This window comes from Triturus cristatus, chromosome 6 (assembly GCF_964204655.1).
Source record: "Triturus cristatus chromosome 6, aTriCri1.1, whole genome shotgun sequence".
Classification (NCBI taxonomy): Eukaryota; Metazoa; Chordata; class Amphibia; order Caudata; family Salamandridae; genus Triturus; species Triturus cristatus.
Genome location: NC_140589.1, coordinates 546,117,631 through 546,138,111, shown reverse-complemented (window position 1 = coordinate 546,138,111; position 20,481 = coordinate 546,117,631).

Here is a 20,481-nt window from a genome sequence, read left to right as displayed (position 1 = left end):
AATTTGTTCATCCGGCTCCTCTGTCCTTGCGCCCACTCGAGGATTACCATTGTGTCATTTACACTGATGGTTCTGTGCAACCGGCAACTGGATCAAAGCACGCCTATTCAGCAGCTTGCCCTATTGTGGTCGGTACTTTCACAAATGGTGAATTTCAGTCCGATGTCGTGCATACGCAGTCATTGGGTGATCGTACCGCACTGTTGGCGGAGCTTCGTGCTCTAGTGCTAGCGCTAGAGTTTGCTGATCCCCGAGTCAATACCCTTTACAGTGAGTGACTCCTTTTATTTGTGTTCAATCTTACAACGACAATCTACATTGTTGGCCTCAGAATGACTACCGTGATTCCAAAGGTAGCACGATTAAGCATAAACTGCTTTGGGTTAGAGTGGCAGATCTTAAAGAACGTCTGCCTCTCGTGAATGTAATTCACACTCTTGGTCACCAACGAGTTGGTGTCCATGCTGTCGGCAACAGCCTAGCTGACGAGGCAGCAAAAACAGCAGTGGCAACATACTTAGTAGCAGCAGTTACAAGATCCAAAAGTAAGATCGATGATGACATCTTGGCAGCTATTGCTGCTACAGAGCAGGGAACGAAATTTCCGAGTGGTTTCCCTGCTCGTTACCATTATCGCTTAAGTCCTGATAACGTCCCATTAGTGAGGATTAATGACGTTGGTGACAGATTGATTCCCAACGCGGACTGCAGACCATCTTTGATATTAGCGGCTCACGAGGGCATGGCGTCCGCGCATGCCGGCGTTGCAGCTACTGTATCTCTGCTACAACAACGTTACTGGTGGTGCGGTTTGTATGAACAAGCCAGAGCTTATGTTCTTAATTGTGACATTTGCCAGCAGATTAAACCTTCAACTGTGGCGCGCCCACCACAAACTCAGTTGTACATATCTAATAAACCAATGGGTTGTGTTTATTTAGATCATTGCGGTCCTTTTACCTCTGATACTGCGTACAAATACATCTTGGTTGCAGTTGATTCGTGCACACGTTTTCTGTGGGTGTGGCCACAAAAGAGTTCTGATTCCCGCACTGTCATAAAGAATTTGCGTGTCTTTGTTGGAAGTTTTGCGTGTGGTACCTTTCATTCTGATCAGGGCCCTGCGTTCGCCTCTAAGGCGTACAAAGAAGCCATGAGAAATGTGGGGGTCCAAGTCAAATTTTCGTCTCCATACCGGCCTGAGGGTAATAATGTAGTGGAGCGGATGAACCGTGACTTAAAGCAATCTTTGACAGCAAGGGTTTTAGGTACTGGCCGGAACTGGCTAGCCCACTTGTATGATGTGCAACGTGCACTTAATAATCTCCCTAGAAGGTCTCTGGGTGGGCGGACCCCATACATGATGCTCTTTGGTGTACGAATGTTTGTCCCAGACCTTGATGGTCTAGACATGGCGGCGTCAGCCACACCCTTTGACGTAGATTAACACTGTGCTGTATTGCAGAATCTTCAAGAAGCCAGAGACAGTCTAGCGAAGGATCACATACCCATCTCATCTGATGCTGCGCTTCAGGTACCGGTTGTCGGCTGGCTACCTCGAGTTGGTGATCTGGTCTGTGAGAAGGTGGAGAACAAGAAGGAGTTTGGCCCCTCTTATCGTGCACCGATTCCAGTGCTTGGAGTACAGGGTACTAGAACAGTCATTTTACCTCCACTTCCTGGTCGAAAGGATAACAGGTACATCTCTATTGACAATGTCAAGCTACAGCGAGTGGCCGATTCTTCTTAGTATGACACCGGTGGTTTTTTTGCCCTTCGATGCTGAGAAATTCTGTTGTGACCCGAGCTTCTAACACCGTGCCTGATGTTGCCATCGAGATTCATACAGTTACTGGTCCTTAATTACCACCGACACCCGGTGGTCTGCCTGAAGATGTTGAGTATGCTTATCCTGCGGATGTTACATTGCCTGTTTTACAATCCACCACAGTTGCCCACTCACAAGACTCTTTTGACTCTAATTCAATGACTTCCATTGCCCCGTCCAAAGTTTCGATTTTTGTGGCCTGGTTCAAAAGAATTTTTTTTAATTCCCCCTTGGACTTACATTTGGCTGGTGCTCATATGTATGTTTTTTGTTTATGTCCATTGGGTTTGTGGTAGTGTTTTTTAGACTTATCAATGGACACTACCTGAAAGAGAGATATATAATTCGACTAATTGATGGAACTTTGGCCCCCCACTCCTCATCACATATCATGAAAAGGGACCAGACTTTTGTGAACATTACTGCCTGGCCTGTACATGATGGGATCGCTTGGGATGCTGTAAAATATCAAATTCATGGCCCCACTGAAGTAATTTATGTGCCAAATGTATTTCGTGTTTCTATGGGTTATGTCGTTAAGCAGAACATTCGCTCAGATGACTGGGATGTTCAAGCCATAGAAGCACTGTTTTCTGATTTGAAATATTATGCTGCATTTGATGCTGAGGATTTGTATTTAGATACTGCTAATTATGATGAGCAATTTTGCTATCAACATTATGGCACGCATTTCCTACACAAAGCAAATACGTTTAGAAATGTTCTAAATTATACACAATGGGAACACTGCCCCGCCCCTAGGATGGGCAGCTCTGCCACGTTAGTGGATAAATTCACCTATTTTTCTGATTTTAGTGTGTCAAATCCGGCCTCCTTTTATTTTAAGGTTGCCCCTGAGTCTGCTTCTAAAGTTAGACTGACACACACCAAATTGTTGTATTCCAAGTCCTTTATGGACGAGGTGGCAATTGGCGGGTATAATCTGTGGAAAGCTACTATCGATCTTAAATCGGTTTGGGGCTCCAAACCGTGGCAAGTACAGGGAACAGAAGCTTTGCATTGTGCCTGTCTTATCACGAATCACATGTTATTTTTAAATTCGTCCATTTTTCAGACCACCTGTTTTGGATTGGCTACTTCTAAAATTAAATTCTCCCTCCGTTCCGGGTCTGGGTGCTTATCCCAATTGGGGTAATCATACGGATCTATCCCTTGCTATGTTGCAGACGTATGTTTCCAACACATCCTTCAATATTTCTGAACTGAATTCGGAAGGGTGGTTGGTGTGGCAAACGAGTTCGGATTCCTGTCAACATCGGTTTCTGGATTTAACGCAGGGGTATACACAGGTTCGTGTAGACCCCCGTTTTGAATCTTCTCACACTGTAACTACCTACTCGGTAGGGAAGTTATGCCAGTCTTGGCTGCAAAATTCCACTTTAGCATCTGTTAAACTTCATTTAGAACGATTAAACGACAAAATAGATTTGAATGATTTTGTTAAGGGTCCTGCAGTAGGCAGGTCCAAAAGATGGGTGTATGCTGTTTATAACGAAGTTTGGAAGTTATCACAAATTGAGGCTGCATCCAGATTACGTGCTATTGATCAAGCCAATATGGAAAAGGTATTGGCTGTTATAGATAATAGTATTAACACCCTATCTTCTAGAATGTATACCTTAGATAATATTGTATCATCTATGGTAGACATTGTGCAGGATGATTTGTCTGTATTGTATCATGGTCAAAATCAATTGCGTTCTATTATGCAGTTTGCATGGACGTTGCAAACGTTAAAGGCAGGGAAAGTCCCTTGGGATTACATGAACACTTCATCTTTGTTCCTTCCTTTTAATTTAACTGCGAAACAACAGTTCATGTCCATGAAAGATGCCACATATTCATTACTACACATTGAAAAGTTAGAACCTTTGCCTTTCTCTGTTGCCGAATTGAATTCTGCTGTGTGGCTTATACATGGGTTACAAATAACCATCAGAAGGTGCAAAGTCCGTAAAAAGAAGAATAGCTAACCAATAATTTCTATAGAGGAGTGCATGAGATCCTACAGGTAATCGGGACACCACCTAACAGGAGGTAAGAGTCCATCAGCCCACCCTTATTGACGGAGCATCGTCATCTGGAACTCTAAGGAATCACGGTCTGAGCCCAGAATCGCGGGTCACCGAAGACTCTGCTTGGTGCACAGGCCAGTGATACCCAAAAGGAAAATAAACTCCTGCCAGGGTTTGTACCCAAGACTTGAGGACTCAAGTGATGTGCAGTGCTTATATGTGATGTGAGATTAAAAATGAATACTTGGTCAAAAAATATGTTTAATGAGAATTAACCAGGTTTCATATCTAAAAGAACCTATAGTCTTCTTCAAAATTCTATAGACTAATTCTTGGTTCGATTATGGTGTGGTCGACATGTTTCAGCCGGAGTGGTCACTTGACCCGGCTTTCTTCAGGACCGAAAAACAAAACACAACTAAAATGCTACTGCTGAAATAATAATAAGTGAAAATCAAGACCCATGCAATCCAAACGTGAATGTTGGGTAAGATAGTGGCAAATGCCACCCTACCAGACAGGCAGTCTCGTGCTTGAGCGCAAGAACAATGTCTCCATTCCTAGAAAAAGAATCCAAAAGTAAAACATTGGAAGTAGACATCATGCACAGCAAAACAGCACTACTGGTCGCTATTCAACAGAGCTAGTTCAGCACTGCCCTTATTTCAAAGAAACTCAAAATGATGTTTGCAAATACAACATTGTGTAAATCATAATGAAAAACTCACCCAGCTTTTTGTGGGAGAACTACCTCACCTCACCCGGCTGACTGCTCGGAGAAGGAGGCACCGTTCTGTGTAAATGTGGAGAAAAAGCCAGACAGATTGCGTATTGATACCTATCCACTTCAGACTCGACACATATACCTTTAAACATTTCATAAAACCTTAAAAAATAAAAAGTCAAGGACCTCGAAGCAACCCATGTGTACGTCATTGTTAGTTGATGAAATATATTTGCAAAACCCTGTCTTAATCTGGTGTGACAAGACCAAAGGCAGAGCTGCAATTCATTGTTGCCTATGTGGTTCTGAAATGATGTATTCCTCCATTGTTCCCTAAACGGGTAAATAGTCTGACTAGCCCAGTGAAACTAGACTATGGCCAATCTGAAAAAACCAATTTGTAAGGGGAGTCATTTTTAACTCTACACAGTCACAAAGCCTCCCAACATTTATAACATAGGAAACCACTTCATCATGATTGGATTTCAAACTTTAAACAGATGAACCCTTAACAGGAATCCCTCCACCCTTACCTGTCCGTCGATACCTCAGACTGGCCCACGAGCTGTCTGGAAGGTATTGGCAGGAAGGGGAGGGTTCTTTTTATAGAAGCCGCGATTGACGTAATCGCTATCAATTGTATTCAGGTGTGGGTTTAGCCAGAATACGTCCCGCGAACATTGGACGAGAAGCGCATGCGCGTAACTGAAATGCATGCCGCCGAATGTGAGCACTAGTCCAAGACCTAGTGCCTCTTACCTCCTGTTAGGTGGTGTCCCGATTACCTGTAGGATCTCATGCACTCCTCTATAGAAATTATTGGTTAGCTATTCTTCTTTTTACGGACTTTGCACCTTCTGATGGTTATTTGTAGTATTGTGATGGGATTGGAGGTGTTTTAGTCCTAAAACTAAGTCCCTTTTTGACCCTCTTATAAAATAGGTTTTTTGGTTATACATGGGTTAATCACATTACCGTTCCCTCTGTTTAAGTTTAGTTTGTGCATGAAACATTATGCTCTAGGCAGGTATGAACAACTTGGTACTGCCTTCTTGCACGAAGTTTGGTCACTCCCATTCACGTATAGATGTGTGAGAGACGGCAAGGAGGTATACTTGAAAGGTGAAGAGTGCACTTCCGCTCCAGATCACTCTGTTGTGTGTAGGCACATTCAATTGCATGGTGCATATAATGTGCACGCCCCTAATTTAGCTTGCGTCCTGAAAGGGATTCCTGTTCCAGTTATAACGCTGTCTTTTACGCTGCTTGCTAACATTATTTGCTATTGAATAATGAAGCTTGCTGTGGGATGTTAGTGGGAATTCCCTACATAGTGACTGGATCACAGAGAGTAGTTTGCTGTAATAACGTCCTTTTCCCACCCCCGCATGGCCAGCTCGATGTATCCATCAGGCCTTCCATTCCAACCTTGAAAGCAGAGTTCAACAAGATGAGCAGAATAAGGGCTCTATTGTCTCAAAAAGAAGTCGCGTTGACTTCATCCCAGGAAACATTTGTCCTTCACGTAGCAAACACCCGTACTGAGGTGCAAGCACTTTTGAATACTGATCTCCCACTTCATTTTGAGACCCTGATTCAGACTATCTTTAATGCCTCGTCAACAAGTGGCCTGGCTCATTTTTTTTAAATTGTGGGCTCCGGCCTCGTGACCTCCTTTCAAACTATTTTTGGTGTGATCCCGGCCTTTTTTCATTCTATTTTTTCCAGCGTCTTCGGAGGTCTACCTTTACTTCTTGCCCTCATAGCTGGAATACTTTTGTTGATCTGCGCCCTGCGCTATGGATGCACAACTTGCGTCACACGACAACATGTCCCGGCTGCTCCATCTTCGTAACCGGATGCTTGAATACTATGGCACTTTACCACTGGCAACTTTAAGCATAGCCTATAGATTGTCCTTCCGGTTTCCCTACTTTACTTGTGTGCAGCCCGTCTTTCATTGCCTAGATTGTCCGTTCCAATGGGCTCTGGATTTGTGTCTCTCGAACTCGGTGTCTCCTGCCCCGGATTATGATCGGCTAATGTGCCCCTTAGTGGCTCATGAGTTGGACTGTTCTGGCGTCGGGATTATGGCCTGTGGAGCAGCACATGGAGTCTTTGGGAATTGGGACATCGGAACGGCTGCGATTGACTTCTTAGCAAGAAGTTATCTTGAAGAACACGCCAGTTGTCCTCATCTGGTGCTGGAGGCTCCGGTGGTTGAGGAGCATGTATGTTCCTTCCCCGTCCTGAACTGGATGGCGGATAATTTTGTGGAACGTTCCAATGATTTCCTCTTGGAAGCTGTTGCAACTTATTGTGCTTAAACTTTGATGGATTGACTTTTGCACTTTCATTTTGTCCTAAGTCTTTCAATGATGTTTTTTTCTCCTTTAATGGTTTTTTTCAATACTTTTTATATTTTTTATTTTTTTTTTCTTCAAACTTTTTCACTTACCTTATATGGACTTACAGTTCATGCCCTTGGTTCCGTTCTATCAAACTTGAACTCTGCGTTCTTGCAAGTGCGCCCCTACTGGTTAGTGGTCCGATCAAGGGGGGGTGTAGTGAAGATCGTTATCTATATATGTACAATGCTAAGTTAGCACAACCGCGTTAGATGTTAGAAAGCCATCTTGCTGCTGTTGCTGCTTTTGCACACAACACTGTAGTCACATGTTATTAAATTGAGAAATGCTTACTCGACTTTGCTTCACATGAGAACTGTCTGTGGTTCACATCCCAAACAGTGAGCTGCGACCTTGGTTTGTACACAGTGTAAAGAAACAGCCTGGGTCACTAGACGGTGCATGTTGTTGGGTTCAGGTTGATCGGCCCACTAGTTTAGCCATAACACGCACGCAGCTGCAAATACCTGAAAGTCGGGTGCTTTTAATATTGTAGTGTTACATGTTTTCATTACATTTGGAAGAAAAGCTTTCCTAGGAGCAGAGCATAGCTGATCCTGTGATGTGATCTCACTGAGCTGATCTTTACGGTATGGGGTTCCCCATTCAAGCCTAGAGACCTTTTACTAGTCTAATAATAATACTATTAGTTTGCTAGCGAAAGGAAGGTGGCTTAGATCCACTGTCATATTAGTATGATTACTCCTTTCATTTTCTATGGTATTGTAACTATGCTGATGGTTTTGATTTTAATCGTTTGTCTGCTTATGTTAGCCAAACTGCTGCATCTTAGGACACGAGGTTTATAAAATAAACTCTTTAATTTTTTACCGTGTCTCTGTTTATTCTGTTGTGGACTGATATGAGAATAATTACGAAAAGGTATTTCTGATTCCCACCATTCCTGAGATATACACTAAGTCGCTTGTTCTGGGTTGTCTATACATTGAGACCGCCGAGCTAAACCTCGGATAACGAATGGGACACTGATGCTGGTCGGATAAGGGGTTCTGGGTTCTGAGGTGAGTTTTTGGTACACCACAATTCACTGAGGGTCCGGGTTCCTGCGCATAGTTCTGTGCATAAGCAGAATCCCTGCAACACCACCTTCGCACATACTTTGCTCTCATCTCTCCCCACATTCTGCATTGTGTGGCAGAGGTGCTATGTTTGGTTTGTGTACATGGCTAGCCACTGTTCCCACAGTGCGTAGTGTCGTTGTGTGTACATGTTGTTTGTCATGTTGTATGTGATTATATAAGGTAGCACATCTATTTACAAGCAGTGGTTTCTCCCATTTACATATTGCTGTCTTAAAGAGGATACAGAAGTTTTTCTCACAAGTGAAAAGTGGGACCACAATGGCAGTCATTCATTACTATGCAAGAATGTCCAACTGCACAACGCTTCTAAGCTTACAGCCCCTAATCTTACGTCCTTTCTTAAAAACATGCCAACTCCCACAATCAGACCAACAATCACACAGCTTTCTAACGGCAGTTATCTGCTTCTTAATAACATGGACCGCTATGCAATGTGAGCTGGCATACCGAATGTCCTTACTGTTTCAAACTGGATAACTTCCTTTGGCAATCTCTATTCCCACCCACACAAATTAACTCCCAAAGTTCAACTTGGCCTTCAATACCTACTTTGAAAACAGATTTTATTAAATGGAGCAAACTGAAAGCGCTTTTGTTTCAAATAGAACTGTCCCTCACTTCTCTAAAAGTAATTTATCGACTGCAGATACACTCCCTTTTAAATACGAACCTCCCATTACACTTTGTGAATTGTTACACAATTTTCAACACATCTGACATTTAAGCTCTGGCACACCTTTTTAACACTGTCTCCTCCTGCCTTGTCACAGGTTTTCAAACAGTTTTTAGTCTAATACCGGACTTCATTCATTCGATCATCTCGAATAACAGGAAAAGTGCCCATAATTCTCGCTCTGTTTGCGGCCATCCTACTACTATTTTAGCTTGTTAAAAATGGCTGCGTTCCCTGTGGTAACAAGCATGTCCAACAGAATATGCCTCTACGCGAAGCTACATCAATACCGTGAAAAAATGGAACAACTTTTTGGCTGCCTGCCTCTATCTATTAGCTACAACATGACATTTATTTACACATATACAATCTATCTGCAACCGTTTTTTTATTGCAAAACTTGCCCAATCGACTGGCGAATGGATCTATGCCTTGCCAACATCCCAGCAAACGCTCCCAATATCCAGCAGGTAATGGAGTATCTTGAAAACCATGAACTTGATTGTTCGGGCAATGGAGCAATGGCGGATGCAACGCAAAAAGGTATCCTGGCGGAATGGGATTTCTGCGCAGCCGCAAAAGATCTCCTGCAACGTACGAACTTTGACAACATCGCAGATTGCCTGCCAATTCAAATTGCCACTCCAACATTCGGGGAACATTACTGTCCCTTCGAGGATATGAATTGGATCGCTTCACTTTTCTCACACGATGGCAACAATCACCTCTTGGAACATTACGCATCTCAAGCCGCTGAAGAACTTCCGGACTGCAATCTCCAAGACTTGTAAGAAATTCACTTTATTCTTGCATTGATTTTTGCAACTTTTTTGACTTTTTCCTATAATTTGTTTTAATACACTTCAATTGAGCTATTTTCATATAAGAACTTTCTAAGTATGCTTAGGCATTTGAACTCCATTTTCATTATTGGCCCTTACATCTCCAGACTAACCAGGGATGGATGATGTATGGCCTATGCAAATAAGCTATTTACTTGCTAAATTAGCCTAAACCCGACATCCATTTTGAAACCATGTCTATTCTTTGTACACATGTCTCTCTGCCTGCCTGTTATCCATGAAGCCCTTTCACACAAATTAGCTCAGCCTCTGCTCACGAGCTGGCGCTCGAGATCAAAAAACACGGCATTGTTTAGGAACTGGTTGGCACAGTGTGGTAATCGTATCCTACCTTTATTTTCATTCTACAATTTACAGTCATTAATGTCTAATAGGTATTGTTTATGTCACATGGAACTGTAACATGTAATGTGGAATTGACTGATGCAGGAGCTTAGGTTTGAATACAGCAGAAGCGGTTGGAGTTTGCCTCAGCTGGATGCCTTAGCTCTTGCACCAGTGGGTCCATTTATGGCACTCAAATAAAGACACTTTTTATATAGCTTGCAGACTCCATCGCTTTATCCCACACAACCACTTTCTTAAAAACACCTGATTTCACCATTTGTCTTCTGTAGCATTGCAACATTCTGCATTATATTCTTCACAATTATTTCTTTATTCCTGCTTGCTAAAACACTCCATTCGAGTCTTCAGACTGGTAGGGGTGAGTACTTTGCTTCCCAATCCCGCTATAGTCTAAACCCATACTAACACCACTTACACAGCTATCCTACAGCGTCGAGTATGCTACAGTGCCCAGAGCACATCCCCGAGTTTACCAGCACCTCACCTCAGGACCATCTCACTCTGGGCAAAACAGCACTTTCACACTGCTAGGGGTAAATACTTTGCTTCACACTCCCTGTATAGCACACCCTAAACATCCCACAGACCTCACAGCGCTCCTACCCTCCTCTTTCCTACTCTTTTCGCCCTTTTATTCCCCTTACTCACTTTAACGGTATCACAAAATGGCTGCCAACAATTCCTAGTTGCAACCGCTCGCACCACTCGCAGCCAATAAGCAGCAAGCTCGTGCTCGTAACGCCTCCGCCAATCAGATGGCAGAAATCCCAAATATTGATATCTGTAAATTTCGATATTTCTCAAAAACTACTGAACGGATTTACACCAAATAAACAAAAGCGTGCTTTCTAGACCAAGACCCTTCTCCCTGCCAAATTTGGGGTACGGTTCGACCTGTAGCCTTGTCTAAAGTTTCCTATGGAAATTGCATGGTGAAAACAAGTTCTGGGACTCCTCTTTTTTCTCGTCCCCCCTTTACAAATCACCCACAAACTTTCATAATTGGATCTGATATGAACAAAGAATTAGTTTGGAAACTTTCAAGAAGATTCATCATACGACGCCAAAGTTATAAGCAAAAAGAAAAATGCTCTTCCTATGGAAACTTTGTCCTAACTATAACTACCTATTGGGGACCGCCAGTAGGTAATATATATATATAGTGTTTCTTCACGCGAATTCTGGTGAGAAGAAGCAAGCAACTCCAAAGTAGAGTTTTACAAAGTTCGTAGTTTCATGGCACAAAAACAAAACAACACGTAATCCCGGCAGCACACTGAGAGAGGTTTTCCCGGAGGATCAGGACACACAGTTCCACTCTCCGAATTCAGGCTAACTGATGCAGCCCTGACTAGCAAATAACTGTCCCAGCGCTCCGTCTGAAATTTCTGAATTGGCAGGAGACGCAGCTCTGCTCCTTGCCTTCAGGCACATTTATGAAATCCTGAATGAGCAAATACCGGCTTTGTAGTTTCACTCCTCGGTTGACAGCCCTGACCGGCTGCAACACGCTGTGCTGCCGGGCTTATCCAAGACTAAGTGGCCCCAGCTTGCACGTCTTCCTAATTGGTCCAATTGAGCTCCTTTTTACTGTATCTTCCATGGTGGATGACTACAAATATTGGAAATAGCCCCACGCTCTCCGCGCTCACCTTCAGTGGTTCATGCCCCCTGTGGTGGAATAGCTTCATTCTTCTGACTCTCTCTGGCTCTGTCCAGCTCTGAATTCAGCATGCTCACAATTGCTATGTCCTGAAGATGATCTCGAATAGCTGAGATAAAAACGTCATCGACCTCCTACAACAAGAACTCCTTTCGCTCTGCATAAAATTCTTGAGTTCTCCTATATGTTGTCAATGCGATGTCTATGTGTTAAAGTCACCCTCACTTTTTCATGTTCCGCTTGTTGTCACTTAACTATGTGAGCACCTGATTTTTTTGCTAAATCTTCATAAAATAAATAACGTTATACGTTATTTTGACCTACATGTCCCTGTGCATATTACTTATCGCTTCCTGAGATATTGATTATCCATTATACCTTTATACATTGTCCCCATAGTTGAGATTCCCTACCTTGGACCTTTTTTGGCCAATTCAGAACCATTGTTTTCTAAAATATTAATCCACCCCAGGTTCACATATCGGGGTCCCCTTGTTTCTTTTACTTGGTATATATGTTTAACACTCATTAACTTTTGGAAAGCACTTGCACTCACTGGATGATATCATCTGTGATGTCATTTGAGATCAGGGATGGGTCAGACATAACTAGCAATCTTCAGCAACATGAAAGGGACTTGCTGACATGTTAACCTTCCATGTGCTTGCCTTGCTTTGACCGAAATAGTTTGGCACTCACACCACAGCTGCCTATAGTGAAACACTGCATTGTGCATTATCCTTTCAGACTATGGGTCAATGATAGCATATTACTTTACTGCAACCCTTTTTTATTGGGTAAACTAGCATAGAGGGTTCATTGTACTATGCTGTTCACTCAAGAGATAACATGCAAAACCCTTCTTCCCGGTTGAAGTACCAGTTGACCAGTTGACAATGCTTTTTAAAAGTTATGGGTTTTTGGCCTTACATGGAACTGCTGTAAAGACAATTCCAAACAGTTTGTAAAGAAGCCATTTGCAAATGGTATTGTGAATTTACTTCAGTAATGAGAGACAATATTAGAACAGCTCTTGGTAGCCACATTTGATGTGGCCGTGACCTTTGAGTATGTAAATATTTCAATGTAATCGGCCTTTGTTTTGTTGCCCCTGCTCCCTGGCCAAGCGAACCTTCATGCACCATAGCAGGTTAGTGTTGGCCAGAATAAATGGCAAAATTAATATTCCGGCAGCTGCAATATTAGACTTCTGCTTTCAGTGGTATTGCGGCATAATTACTATCATTGAATTTAGGTAGTGTTCAGCTTTCCTGCTGCCAGGGACACAAGGTTGGGACTCTGTCTGTGTAGAAGCAAGCGCTTCTATGTGCTGTGTCTTTTTGTTTGTGTGTTATGGTATAAGCATTTGTATAGCGCAAATCCACCATTTGCATGGCGTCATAATTCTTTTGGAACCAGGAAACCTGTTTCCATGGGACCTTGTGGAAGCAAGACAAATGTCAGTGTCCACAGGCTGGGCACAATAATACAGACAACATTTAGGTGCACCAGCCCCCTAACACCCCTGGGCCACCTGGGGTATAACTAATAGCCACTCCACTGTCTGTGTGGTTCTTTAATTTCTCACTGACTGGAGTAGCTGCATTCTGGAGTGTGTTTTGATAGTGAAACAAAGATCATCACCTATGACATCACAGTTGACATTATGAAGTACCACATGCACAATTTACCATCTTCAAATGGTTGTCTCCAGGGTTGTAGGACAGCCAAATGCCTCCCATATATCGCTGTACTCTACTAAACATTTTTCAAAGTTATGTTGCTCTTTTTTGATTCTCTTAAAGATATTTTGCCAAAAGTTGCTAATGGCAGACCTTCTTATTTTCTAGTTATCTGCAGATGCACACTGTAGCCCCTCTCCTCTGCTGTGCTATATACGTATTAAACTGAAGCACATTAGTAAGTGGGTCTGTCTACTTGCTGCAGGTAGTATCTGTACTTGTTATCTGGCACCCACAAAAGCAGGCTTTGCTGGTAATTGCTTCCACAGATGAGTCAGTCCTACCAGGCCAGAGGCACTAACCATCTTTAACATGATTGCCATAATTCAAGACTTTTCTGACTGTACAGCAGCAACAACTTATGCACAAGTGTTGGGTGGCACCCGCGACTACTTTTTTTTGTGGCATATCCTGTTCGCAATCACTTCAGGTACATGTGTTGTAGTGGGACGGCACTGCAAAGAATAAATGTGTTTGCAAGCAGTAGTGGGAAAATGAGAATTATTTTGATGTGCTTTATCGAATGCTATAGAGCAGTGCTGTCACATAATGCCTTGCAACCCCCGCGGTGCGGGGGGGCTCCCGAGCTCCAGGGGGGCCCCTTAACAAAAGTGGTAGGTGGTGAGCACTCCATCTACTTTGCAGGGGGGACTCAAGGCTCATTACGCCTCTGCCATAGAGAGATTATCAGGGTGCAGAGGAAGTAATGTGAGAAGATGGAACAGGAAAATGTACACAACATTCTGTGTGTCTTGGCAACGGAGTGGGCTTACATGATAAATTGCAGGCTCGTGTCATGAAGGCATGGCCATGTACATACAGGGATGTTATAGTTAGGAAATAGAATTTAAAAAAACGTAGAAATCCACTGAAAAAAACAAAGGTTACAGGGATGTTATAGTCATGCTCAGATTTCGGTCACACAAAACCATTGAAATTCAGTAGTTATATTTACCTGAGCTAGCTATAATGTATGCCCCCGCAATGCACTGCTTATGAACACACACTACATCACTCATGACATGGTCAGTGACATCACTGATGACATCTCAAATGACATCGATGAGGACATCATCTTCAGAACCTCTGACACACAACTCATAAACTCATACAAACGCTGACACATCTACTAACACACCCACATAACCACTCACACACCCACTTACTCATCCACAGAGCCACTCACACACCCACTCACTAAAACATACAACTACTACCACAGCCACTCACTTGCCCATGCACTTGCTCACTCAGCCACCCTCTCACCCATACAGTCACTTACACAGCCACTCAGTCACCAGTACAGCCACTTGCATGCCCACTCACTCACAAGTACAGCTACGTATGTACCCACAGAGCCAGTCACACCCTGACTCACTCATCCATACCTCCTCTTAACAGAACCACTCACACACCGATACAACCACTCATGTAGCCACTCACACACCCTCACAACCACATATATACCTATTCATACATACATAGAACCATTGACACAACCACTCACTCAACCATATAGCCACTCACACAGACACTTACTCTCCAATACAGCCACTTACACACCCACTCAGTTAACCAAATTCCCACTCAAACGCTACTCACTCACCCATTCAGCCATTTGCGCACCCAGTCACTGACCCATACAGTCAGTCACATAGCCGCTCACTCACCCTTACAGCCACTCAAACATGCACTCACTCACTCACTCACAATACAGCCTTTGTCACAGTCACACAATCACCCATTCAGGTACTGACACACCCCTGTATTCACCCATACAGCTACTCACATACCTATTTATTCACCCTTACAGCAACTCACACATGGACACAGACAGTCACACTACTACTCACATGACATATTTTAGAATTAGTATCACTTATTAGTAGTACAGTAAGCAAAGTACATTAATGTATGCAGTAGCTTACAATCTATCTTTAAGTCTCACAAATGTTCATGAAACGCACTCACTGGACGATGCAATCAATTATGTCATTTGCGATAACTGATGACATCATCCACAGAACCACTCACATACCCACTCACACACCAGCATACCCACACACAACCACTCACTCTTCCATGGAGATAATCATATACCCAATCACTCACTCCTACAGCCACTCATACATCGACTAATTCACCCATACAGAGACTCACATAACCAGTTACTCACCCATACATCCACTCACACAGTCATACTCTCACCAATACAGTGAGTCACACACCCACTTATTTACCTATACAGCCATTCACACACCCACTCACTCACCCATACAAGCACTTATACACTCACTCACACACCCACGTAAGCACTTACAAACCCATGTACACATCCATACAAGCACTTCCATATCCACTCACTCACCCATACAGTCATTCACACAGACACTCACTTAACTAACATAATTATAACTGCAGAATTTCTCTGGTTTTGTATAAGGTAAATGCCATCCTAAGCATAAAGTTTCTGTAACCTTTGTTTTTTCCAGTAATATTTATGTGTGTGTGTATTTCTTTTAAGAGGAGCTCTGTTGTTCCGAATGAGTTCTTTGAGATCTAAATTAATACAAATATGTTTCTGGAAAATACAATTCTTCTCTTAAAAGGAATTTAAATACACTTAATGCTTGGGAGATAGGCCAATGCTTAGGACTTATTTAATTTTGTGTGGCTTGCTCATCCAACATAAGCCATCCACTATTGCAGTACCAATCACAAAATAGTTATTTTCTGTTTGGTTATTGCACCAGTCACATATTTTCAAAGGAAAACATGCACATCTTTATATTATTCTGTACGCGTTACCTCCATCTGTGCTGACATTTTTCTCATTAATAACTGAAAAACAGCTTGCAGCTGCACTTTCGGTTTCATATTTCCATAATCATCTAACTTGGTTTAAAAAACAGTTTCACATTATTTTTCTATCAATAATGTGTGCTCTCAACACAGATGGAAATGGAAAACAGAACGAAAAGAGAATAAAGAGTCAACGAGCACGTTTCCACGCTCTCTACTCGTTTCATGTCTCCTACTATGGAGCAGGGGGAGGGGAAGATCTGTTTCTTTACCTCCAAACATATCTGGATGTTTATTTCTGCCTGTCTTCCCTCTGACCCCTGTCAAGCTGTGGCCAAATGTGTGCAGCTAAAGGAAAGAAACCTTTCCCGAGTTAAGGAAAAAACCTGCAGCAAGAGATCAATGGCAAGGCCTCATTTATTGATAACACAGAAGCTTCGGAGAAAATAGAAACACCACTGGGAAAAAATGCGAGCCTTTTTCATTTTTCAAGGAAAGTTATGTTAAATAGAAACACTAACTAACGATTCGGCTGAGCTGATGAAGATGAAGAGTCATTCCTCTGCACAATGTGATTTCGAACACTTCTCCAAGTAATGAAACAGAAAGTCAGGCTCAAGAGATTGTGGACTCCTCCTTCAGCCTTCCCATTAGGTTTGAAAAGTAAACCAGAAGTGGGTGATTGTGGAGGAGGGGGAGTACACACCTAGCTGGTTACCACCCACTCCTTCCTTGTCCTCATAGGCCTGCTCGACCTCATCGTATCACTTGAATGGAGTTCTGCTGACTCCACATTGGGCCAGAGCTAAGCACTGCTAAACCTTCCCATGACCATCATTGTGATGTCACTGCCCTGGTTTGTGACTAAAGGGCAAAGCTTTCCTCACTCCACACATGCTCAGGGCGCTCCAGTTCTAACACAAATCCCTCGCCAAGAAAAAATAGTCCAGGGTGTTTTATTTAACGCAAACTGCTTGAATTTCCTTCTCGTCCTTCTCACTGATGATAAGGCAATGCCCCTTTGGCCTTTGAACACCGGCTATCTTTGCTACAGGATAGATATCTGCAATCGGAATTGGTGAATGCCATCTTTGTGGAGGTTTCTTAACAGACATAGGCAGACATCTACAGATATGGAGATTCCCCTATGTGATTAGGCTTCATAGTCTTAAATCAGTGATTGCTGTGAAAATAAAAAATCCTGCCACCTGATCTTTATCTCATATGGAGGCATTGAGAGATTCAACGTTACTGTCAAAAGCAAAGGAGAAAGAGGCTATCTCTGATTTGTGCTGCATAATAATAAATAGAAATTAACAGGCAAGAGTATATTTACAGAGAAATAAACATTTGAATTAGTGTACATAGTGTGGAATCTATAAATATACATGGAAAATGAAATTTTTAAATTGTTCTCCTTGAAAACAATGAACTAACTCTATTGAAGGTTTTCTTCTCATCAAGGCATGCAGGTGCTAAGGGTATTTCATAAATGCATTTATGTTCATTTAGAAATTCTAATAGTTGTCTACAGAACATCTGCACTTAGCAGTGTGTGTTTTAAAGAAGATCCAGGCCAACATAATGATCAAAGCTTAATTTGCAAAATAATGAGTGGCAGTGCCCAAAGATTGTTGAGAAATCCAAAACCAGTGCTCTGGAATCTCGAGGTTGTCAAATGCAAAGGCTATGTAGCCTTCATTCCACTTCATGTCTCTTTCATCCACGATCATATATGCTCTGTGCCCCTTTATCTCACTCTTGCAGGTTCTTTTTCTTCTCTGCTTTCTCATCTTTTCACTGCTTTTTCCATCTTCTTATTTCTCCTTTCTTCTCCTTTTTGTGTTTATGTCCCTCTTGGTTTGGGCCAAAGCCATATGAGTACTTGTCCCCAAAAAGGAGTGATGGAAGGCACTACCCGCTCAAATTAAGCACTGCCAGTTTCATTTTAGAGGGCGTCAGGATATTAACACAAAATACAAAATAAGGAAATAGAACACTGACACTCCATAAAAACTAGATGCCTTAGATTGTAACCATCATAGTGTGGGGAGGGTAATAGCCTCATTGGATGGAGCTTAGGCAAATTGGTTAGTATAACTATCAGTGAAAGAGTTATTGTAATAGTTTCCTGAAAGACAGTTGTATTTTCATCTGCTTTGAGGAGATATGGGTTGGGAGGGAGCTCTAAAGATTAGTGGCTACTCTTGAGAAGGATTGCTTTGCAGCTTGAGTAGTTTTTGAGATATAATGAATCCTTGCCAAGTACACCTCACTGCCCTCCTGAGGTAGTCGGTAGGTTGGCCTTATTAGGTGGACTTTTCAAATTAATAATATCTTATGTGAGGCATCAGATTTTAACCCCTTCGCTGCTAGGCCTTTTCCCCTCCTGTGCTAAGCCTTCTTTGGGCTATTTGGGGTAGTGCGCGCTTAGGCCCCTGTAACTTTTTGACCACATTAGGTATCCACGCCAAATTTGCGTCCTTTTCTTCCAACATCATAGGGATTCTAAAGGTACCCAGGGTTTGTGGATTCTCCTAGAGGGTTCCCAGAAATTAGTCAAAATACAGCAACATTTTGTTTTTTTTGTGAAAAATGGGGAAAAGTGGCTGCAAATGAAAGCGTCTGGGTTTTTCTATGCAAATGATATCAAAAAAGGGTTTGTGGGGCTGAAATCACAATTTCTCCAGCTTTTAGGGAATGACAGATTTTTGTCAGAAATCCAACATTTTTTACACAGTTTTGAGATTATTCTGGGGCATACCCTATTTTTGCTTTTTTTTGTGCTTTCAACCTTCTTCCAGATAATGGTAGAAATTGGTAGAAAAGCAATAATGGATCCTGGAAAACTATACATTTTTAAAAAGTAGACAAAATTCTGAATTCAACAAGGGGTCATTTGTGTAGATCCATCAAGGTTTCTTTATAGAAACTAACAGTTAAATATAGGAAAAATTAAAAATGTGTTGAAAAAAGCAGCCTTTTAAGTCAACGTTTTCACCTGTAACTTCTTCTAATTATGACATCTCTTTGAAAGCAATGTACCGTTACATTTGGTGGACCTTCCTGGTTGTGGGTATATAGAGGACTTGTAGGTTCACCAAGAGCCCAACGAACCCAGAGTAAAAAACTGAGCAGCATTTTGTAATGTTTTTTTTTTTTGTTCCGGGTATATAGCAATTATTGTGGGAAAATGTATACATGGAAAAATCGGTATGAAAGACACCTATGTATTTCTGAAATGGGAACAAATTACAGAGTTTAGAAACAGTGCATATTTGCACATTTTCGAAATTGGGAATACTCATACTTGCATGACAATTATTGGTCATTTTTCAAAATGACTTTTTTTTTACACAATGTCTTTCATTTGGAAGGGAGAAATGCATAAAAAATCAATAAGTAATAACAGTTGCTTTACAAATCTGAACTACCCTAAGTCTCCCGATAAAAATAGTACCTCACTTGTGTGGGTAAGCATAGTGCCCACGACAGGAAGTGGCACAAAACCTAAGGTGAATACACCACATTTTCACACTGAAAATTTACACTTTTTTTGCGAAGAGTCTAGCTGTAGTTTTTTTAAACCCTAGCCCTGCCGGCACCTAGGGAAACCTAGCAAACCTATACATTTTTGAAAACTAGACACCCAGGGGAATCCAGGATGGGGTGACTTGACTACCTCCCACCATGGTCTGTTACCCAGAATCCCTTGCAAACGTAAAAAATTGACAAAAAAACCAAATTTTACCCACATTTCTGTGATGGAAAGTTCTGGAATCTGCGTGGATCCACAAATTTCCACCAACCCCGCGTTCCCCAAAGTCCTAAGAGAAAAATGGTACCTCACTTGTGCGGGTCGGCATAGTGCCCGCGACAGGAAACGGCGCAAAACACAACGTGGTCACACCTCAATTTTGCAGTGAAAAATTACCCCTTTTTGGCAAAGTGACTAGCTGTAGTTTTTTAACCCTAGCCCTGCCGGCACCTAGGGAAACCTAGCAAACCTATACATTTTTGAAAACTAGACACCCAGGGGAATCCAGGATGGGGTGACTTGACTGCCTCCCACCATGGTCTGTTACCCAGAATCCCTTGCAAACGTAAAAAATTGACCAAAAAAACACATTTTCCCCATATTTCTGTGATGGAAAGTTCTGGAATCTGCGTGGATCCACAAATTTCCACCCACCCCGCATTCCCCAAAGTCCTACGAGAAAAATGGTACCTCACTTGTGCGGGTCGGCATAGTGCCCGCGACAGGAAACGGCGCAAAACGCAACGTGGTCAC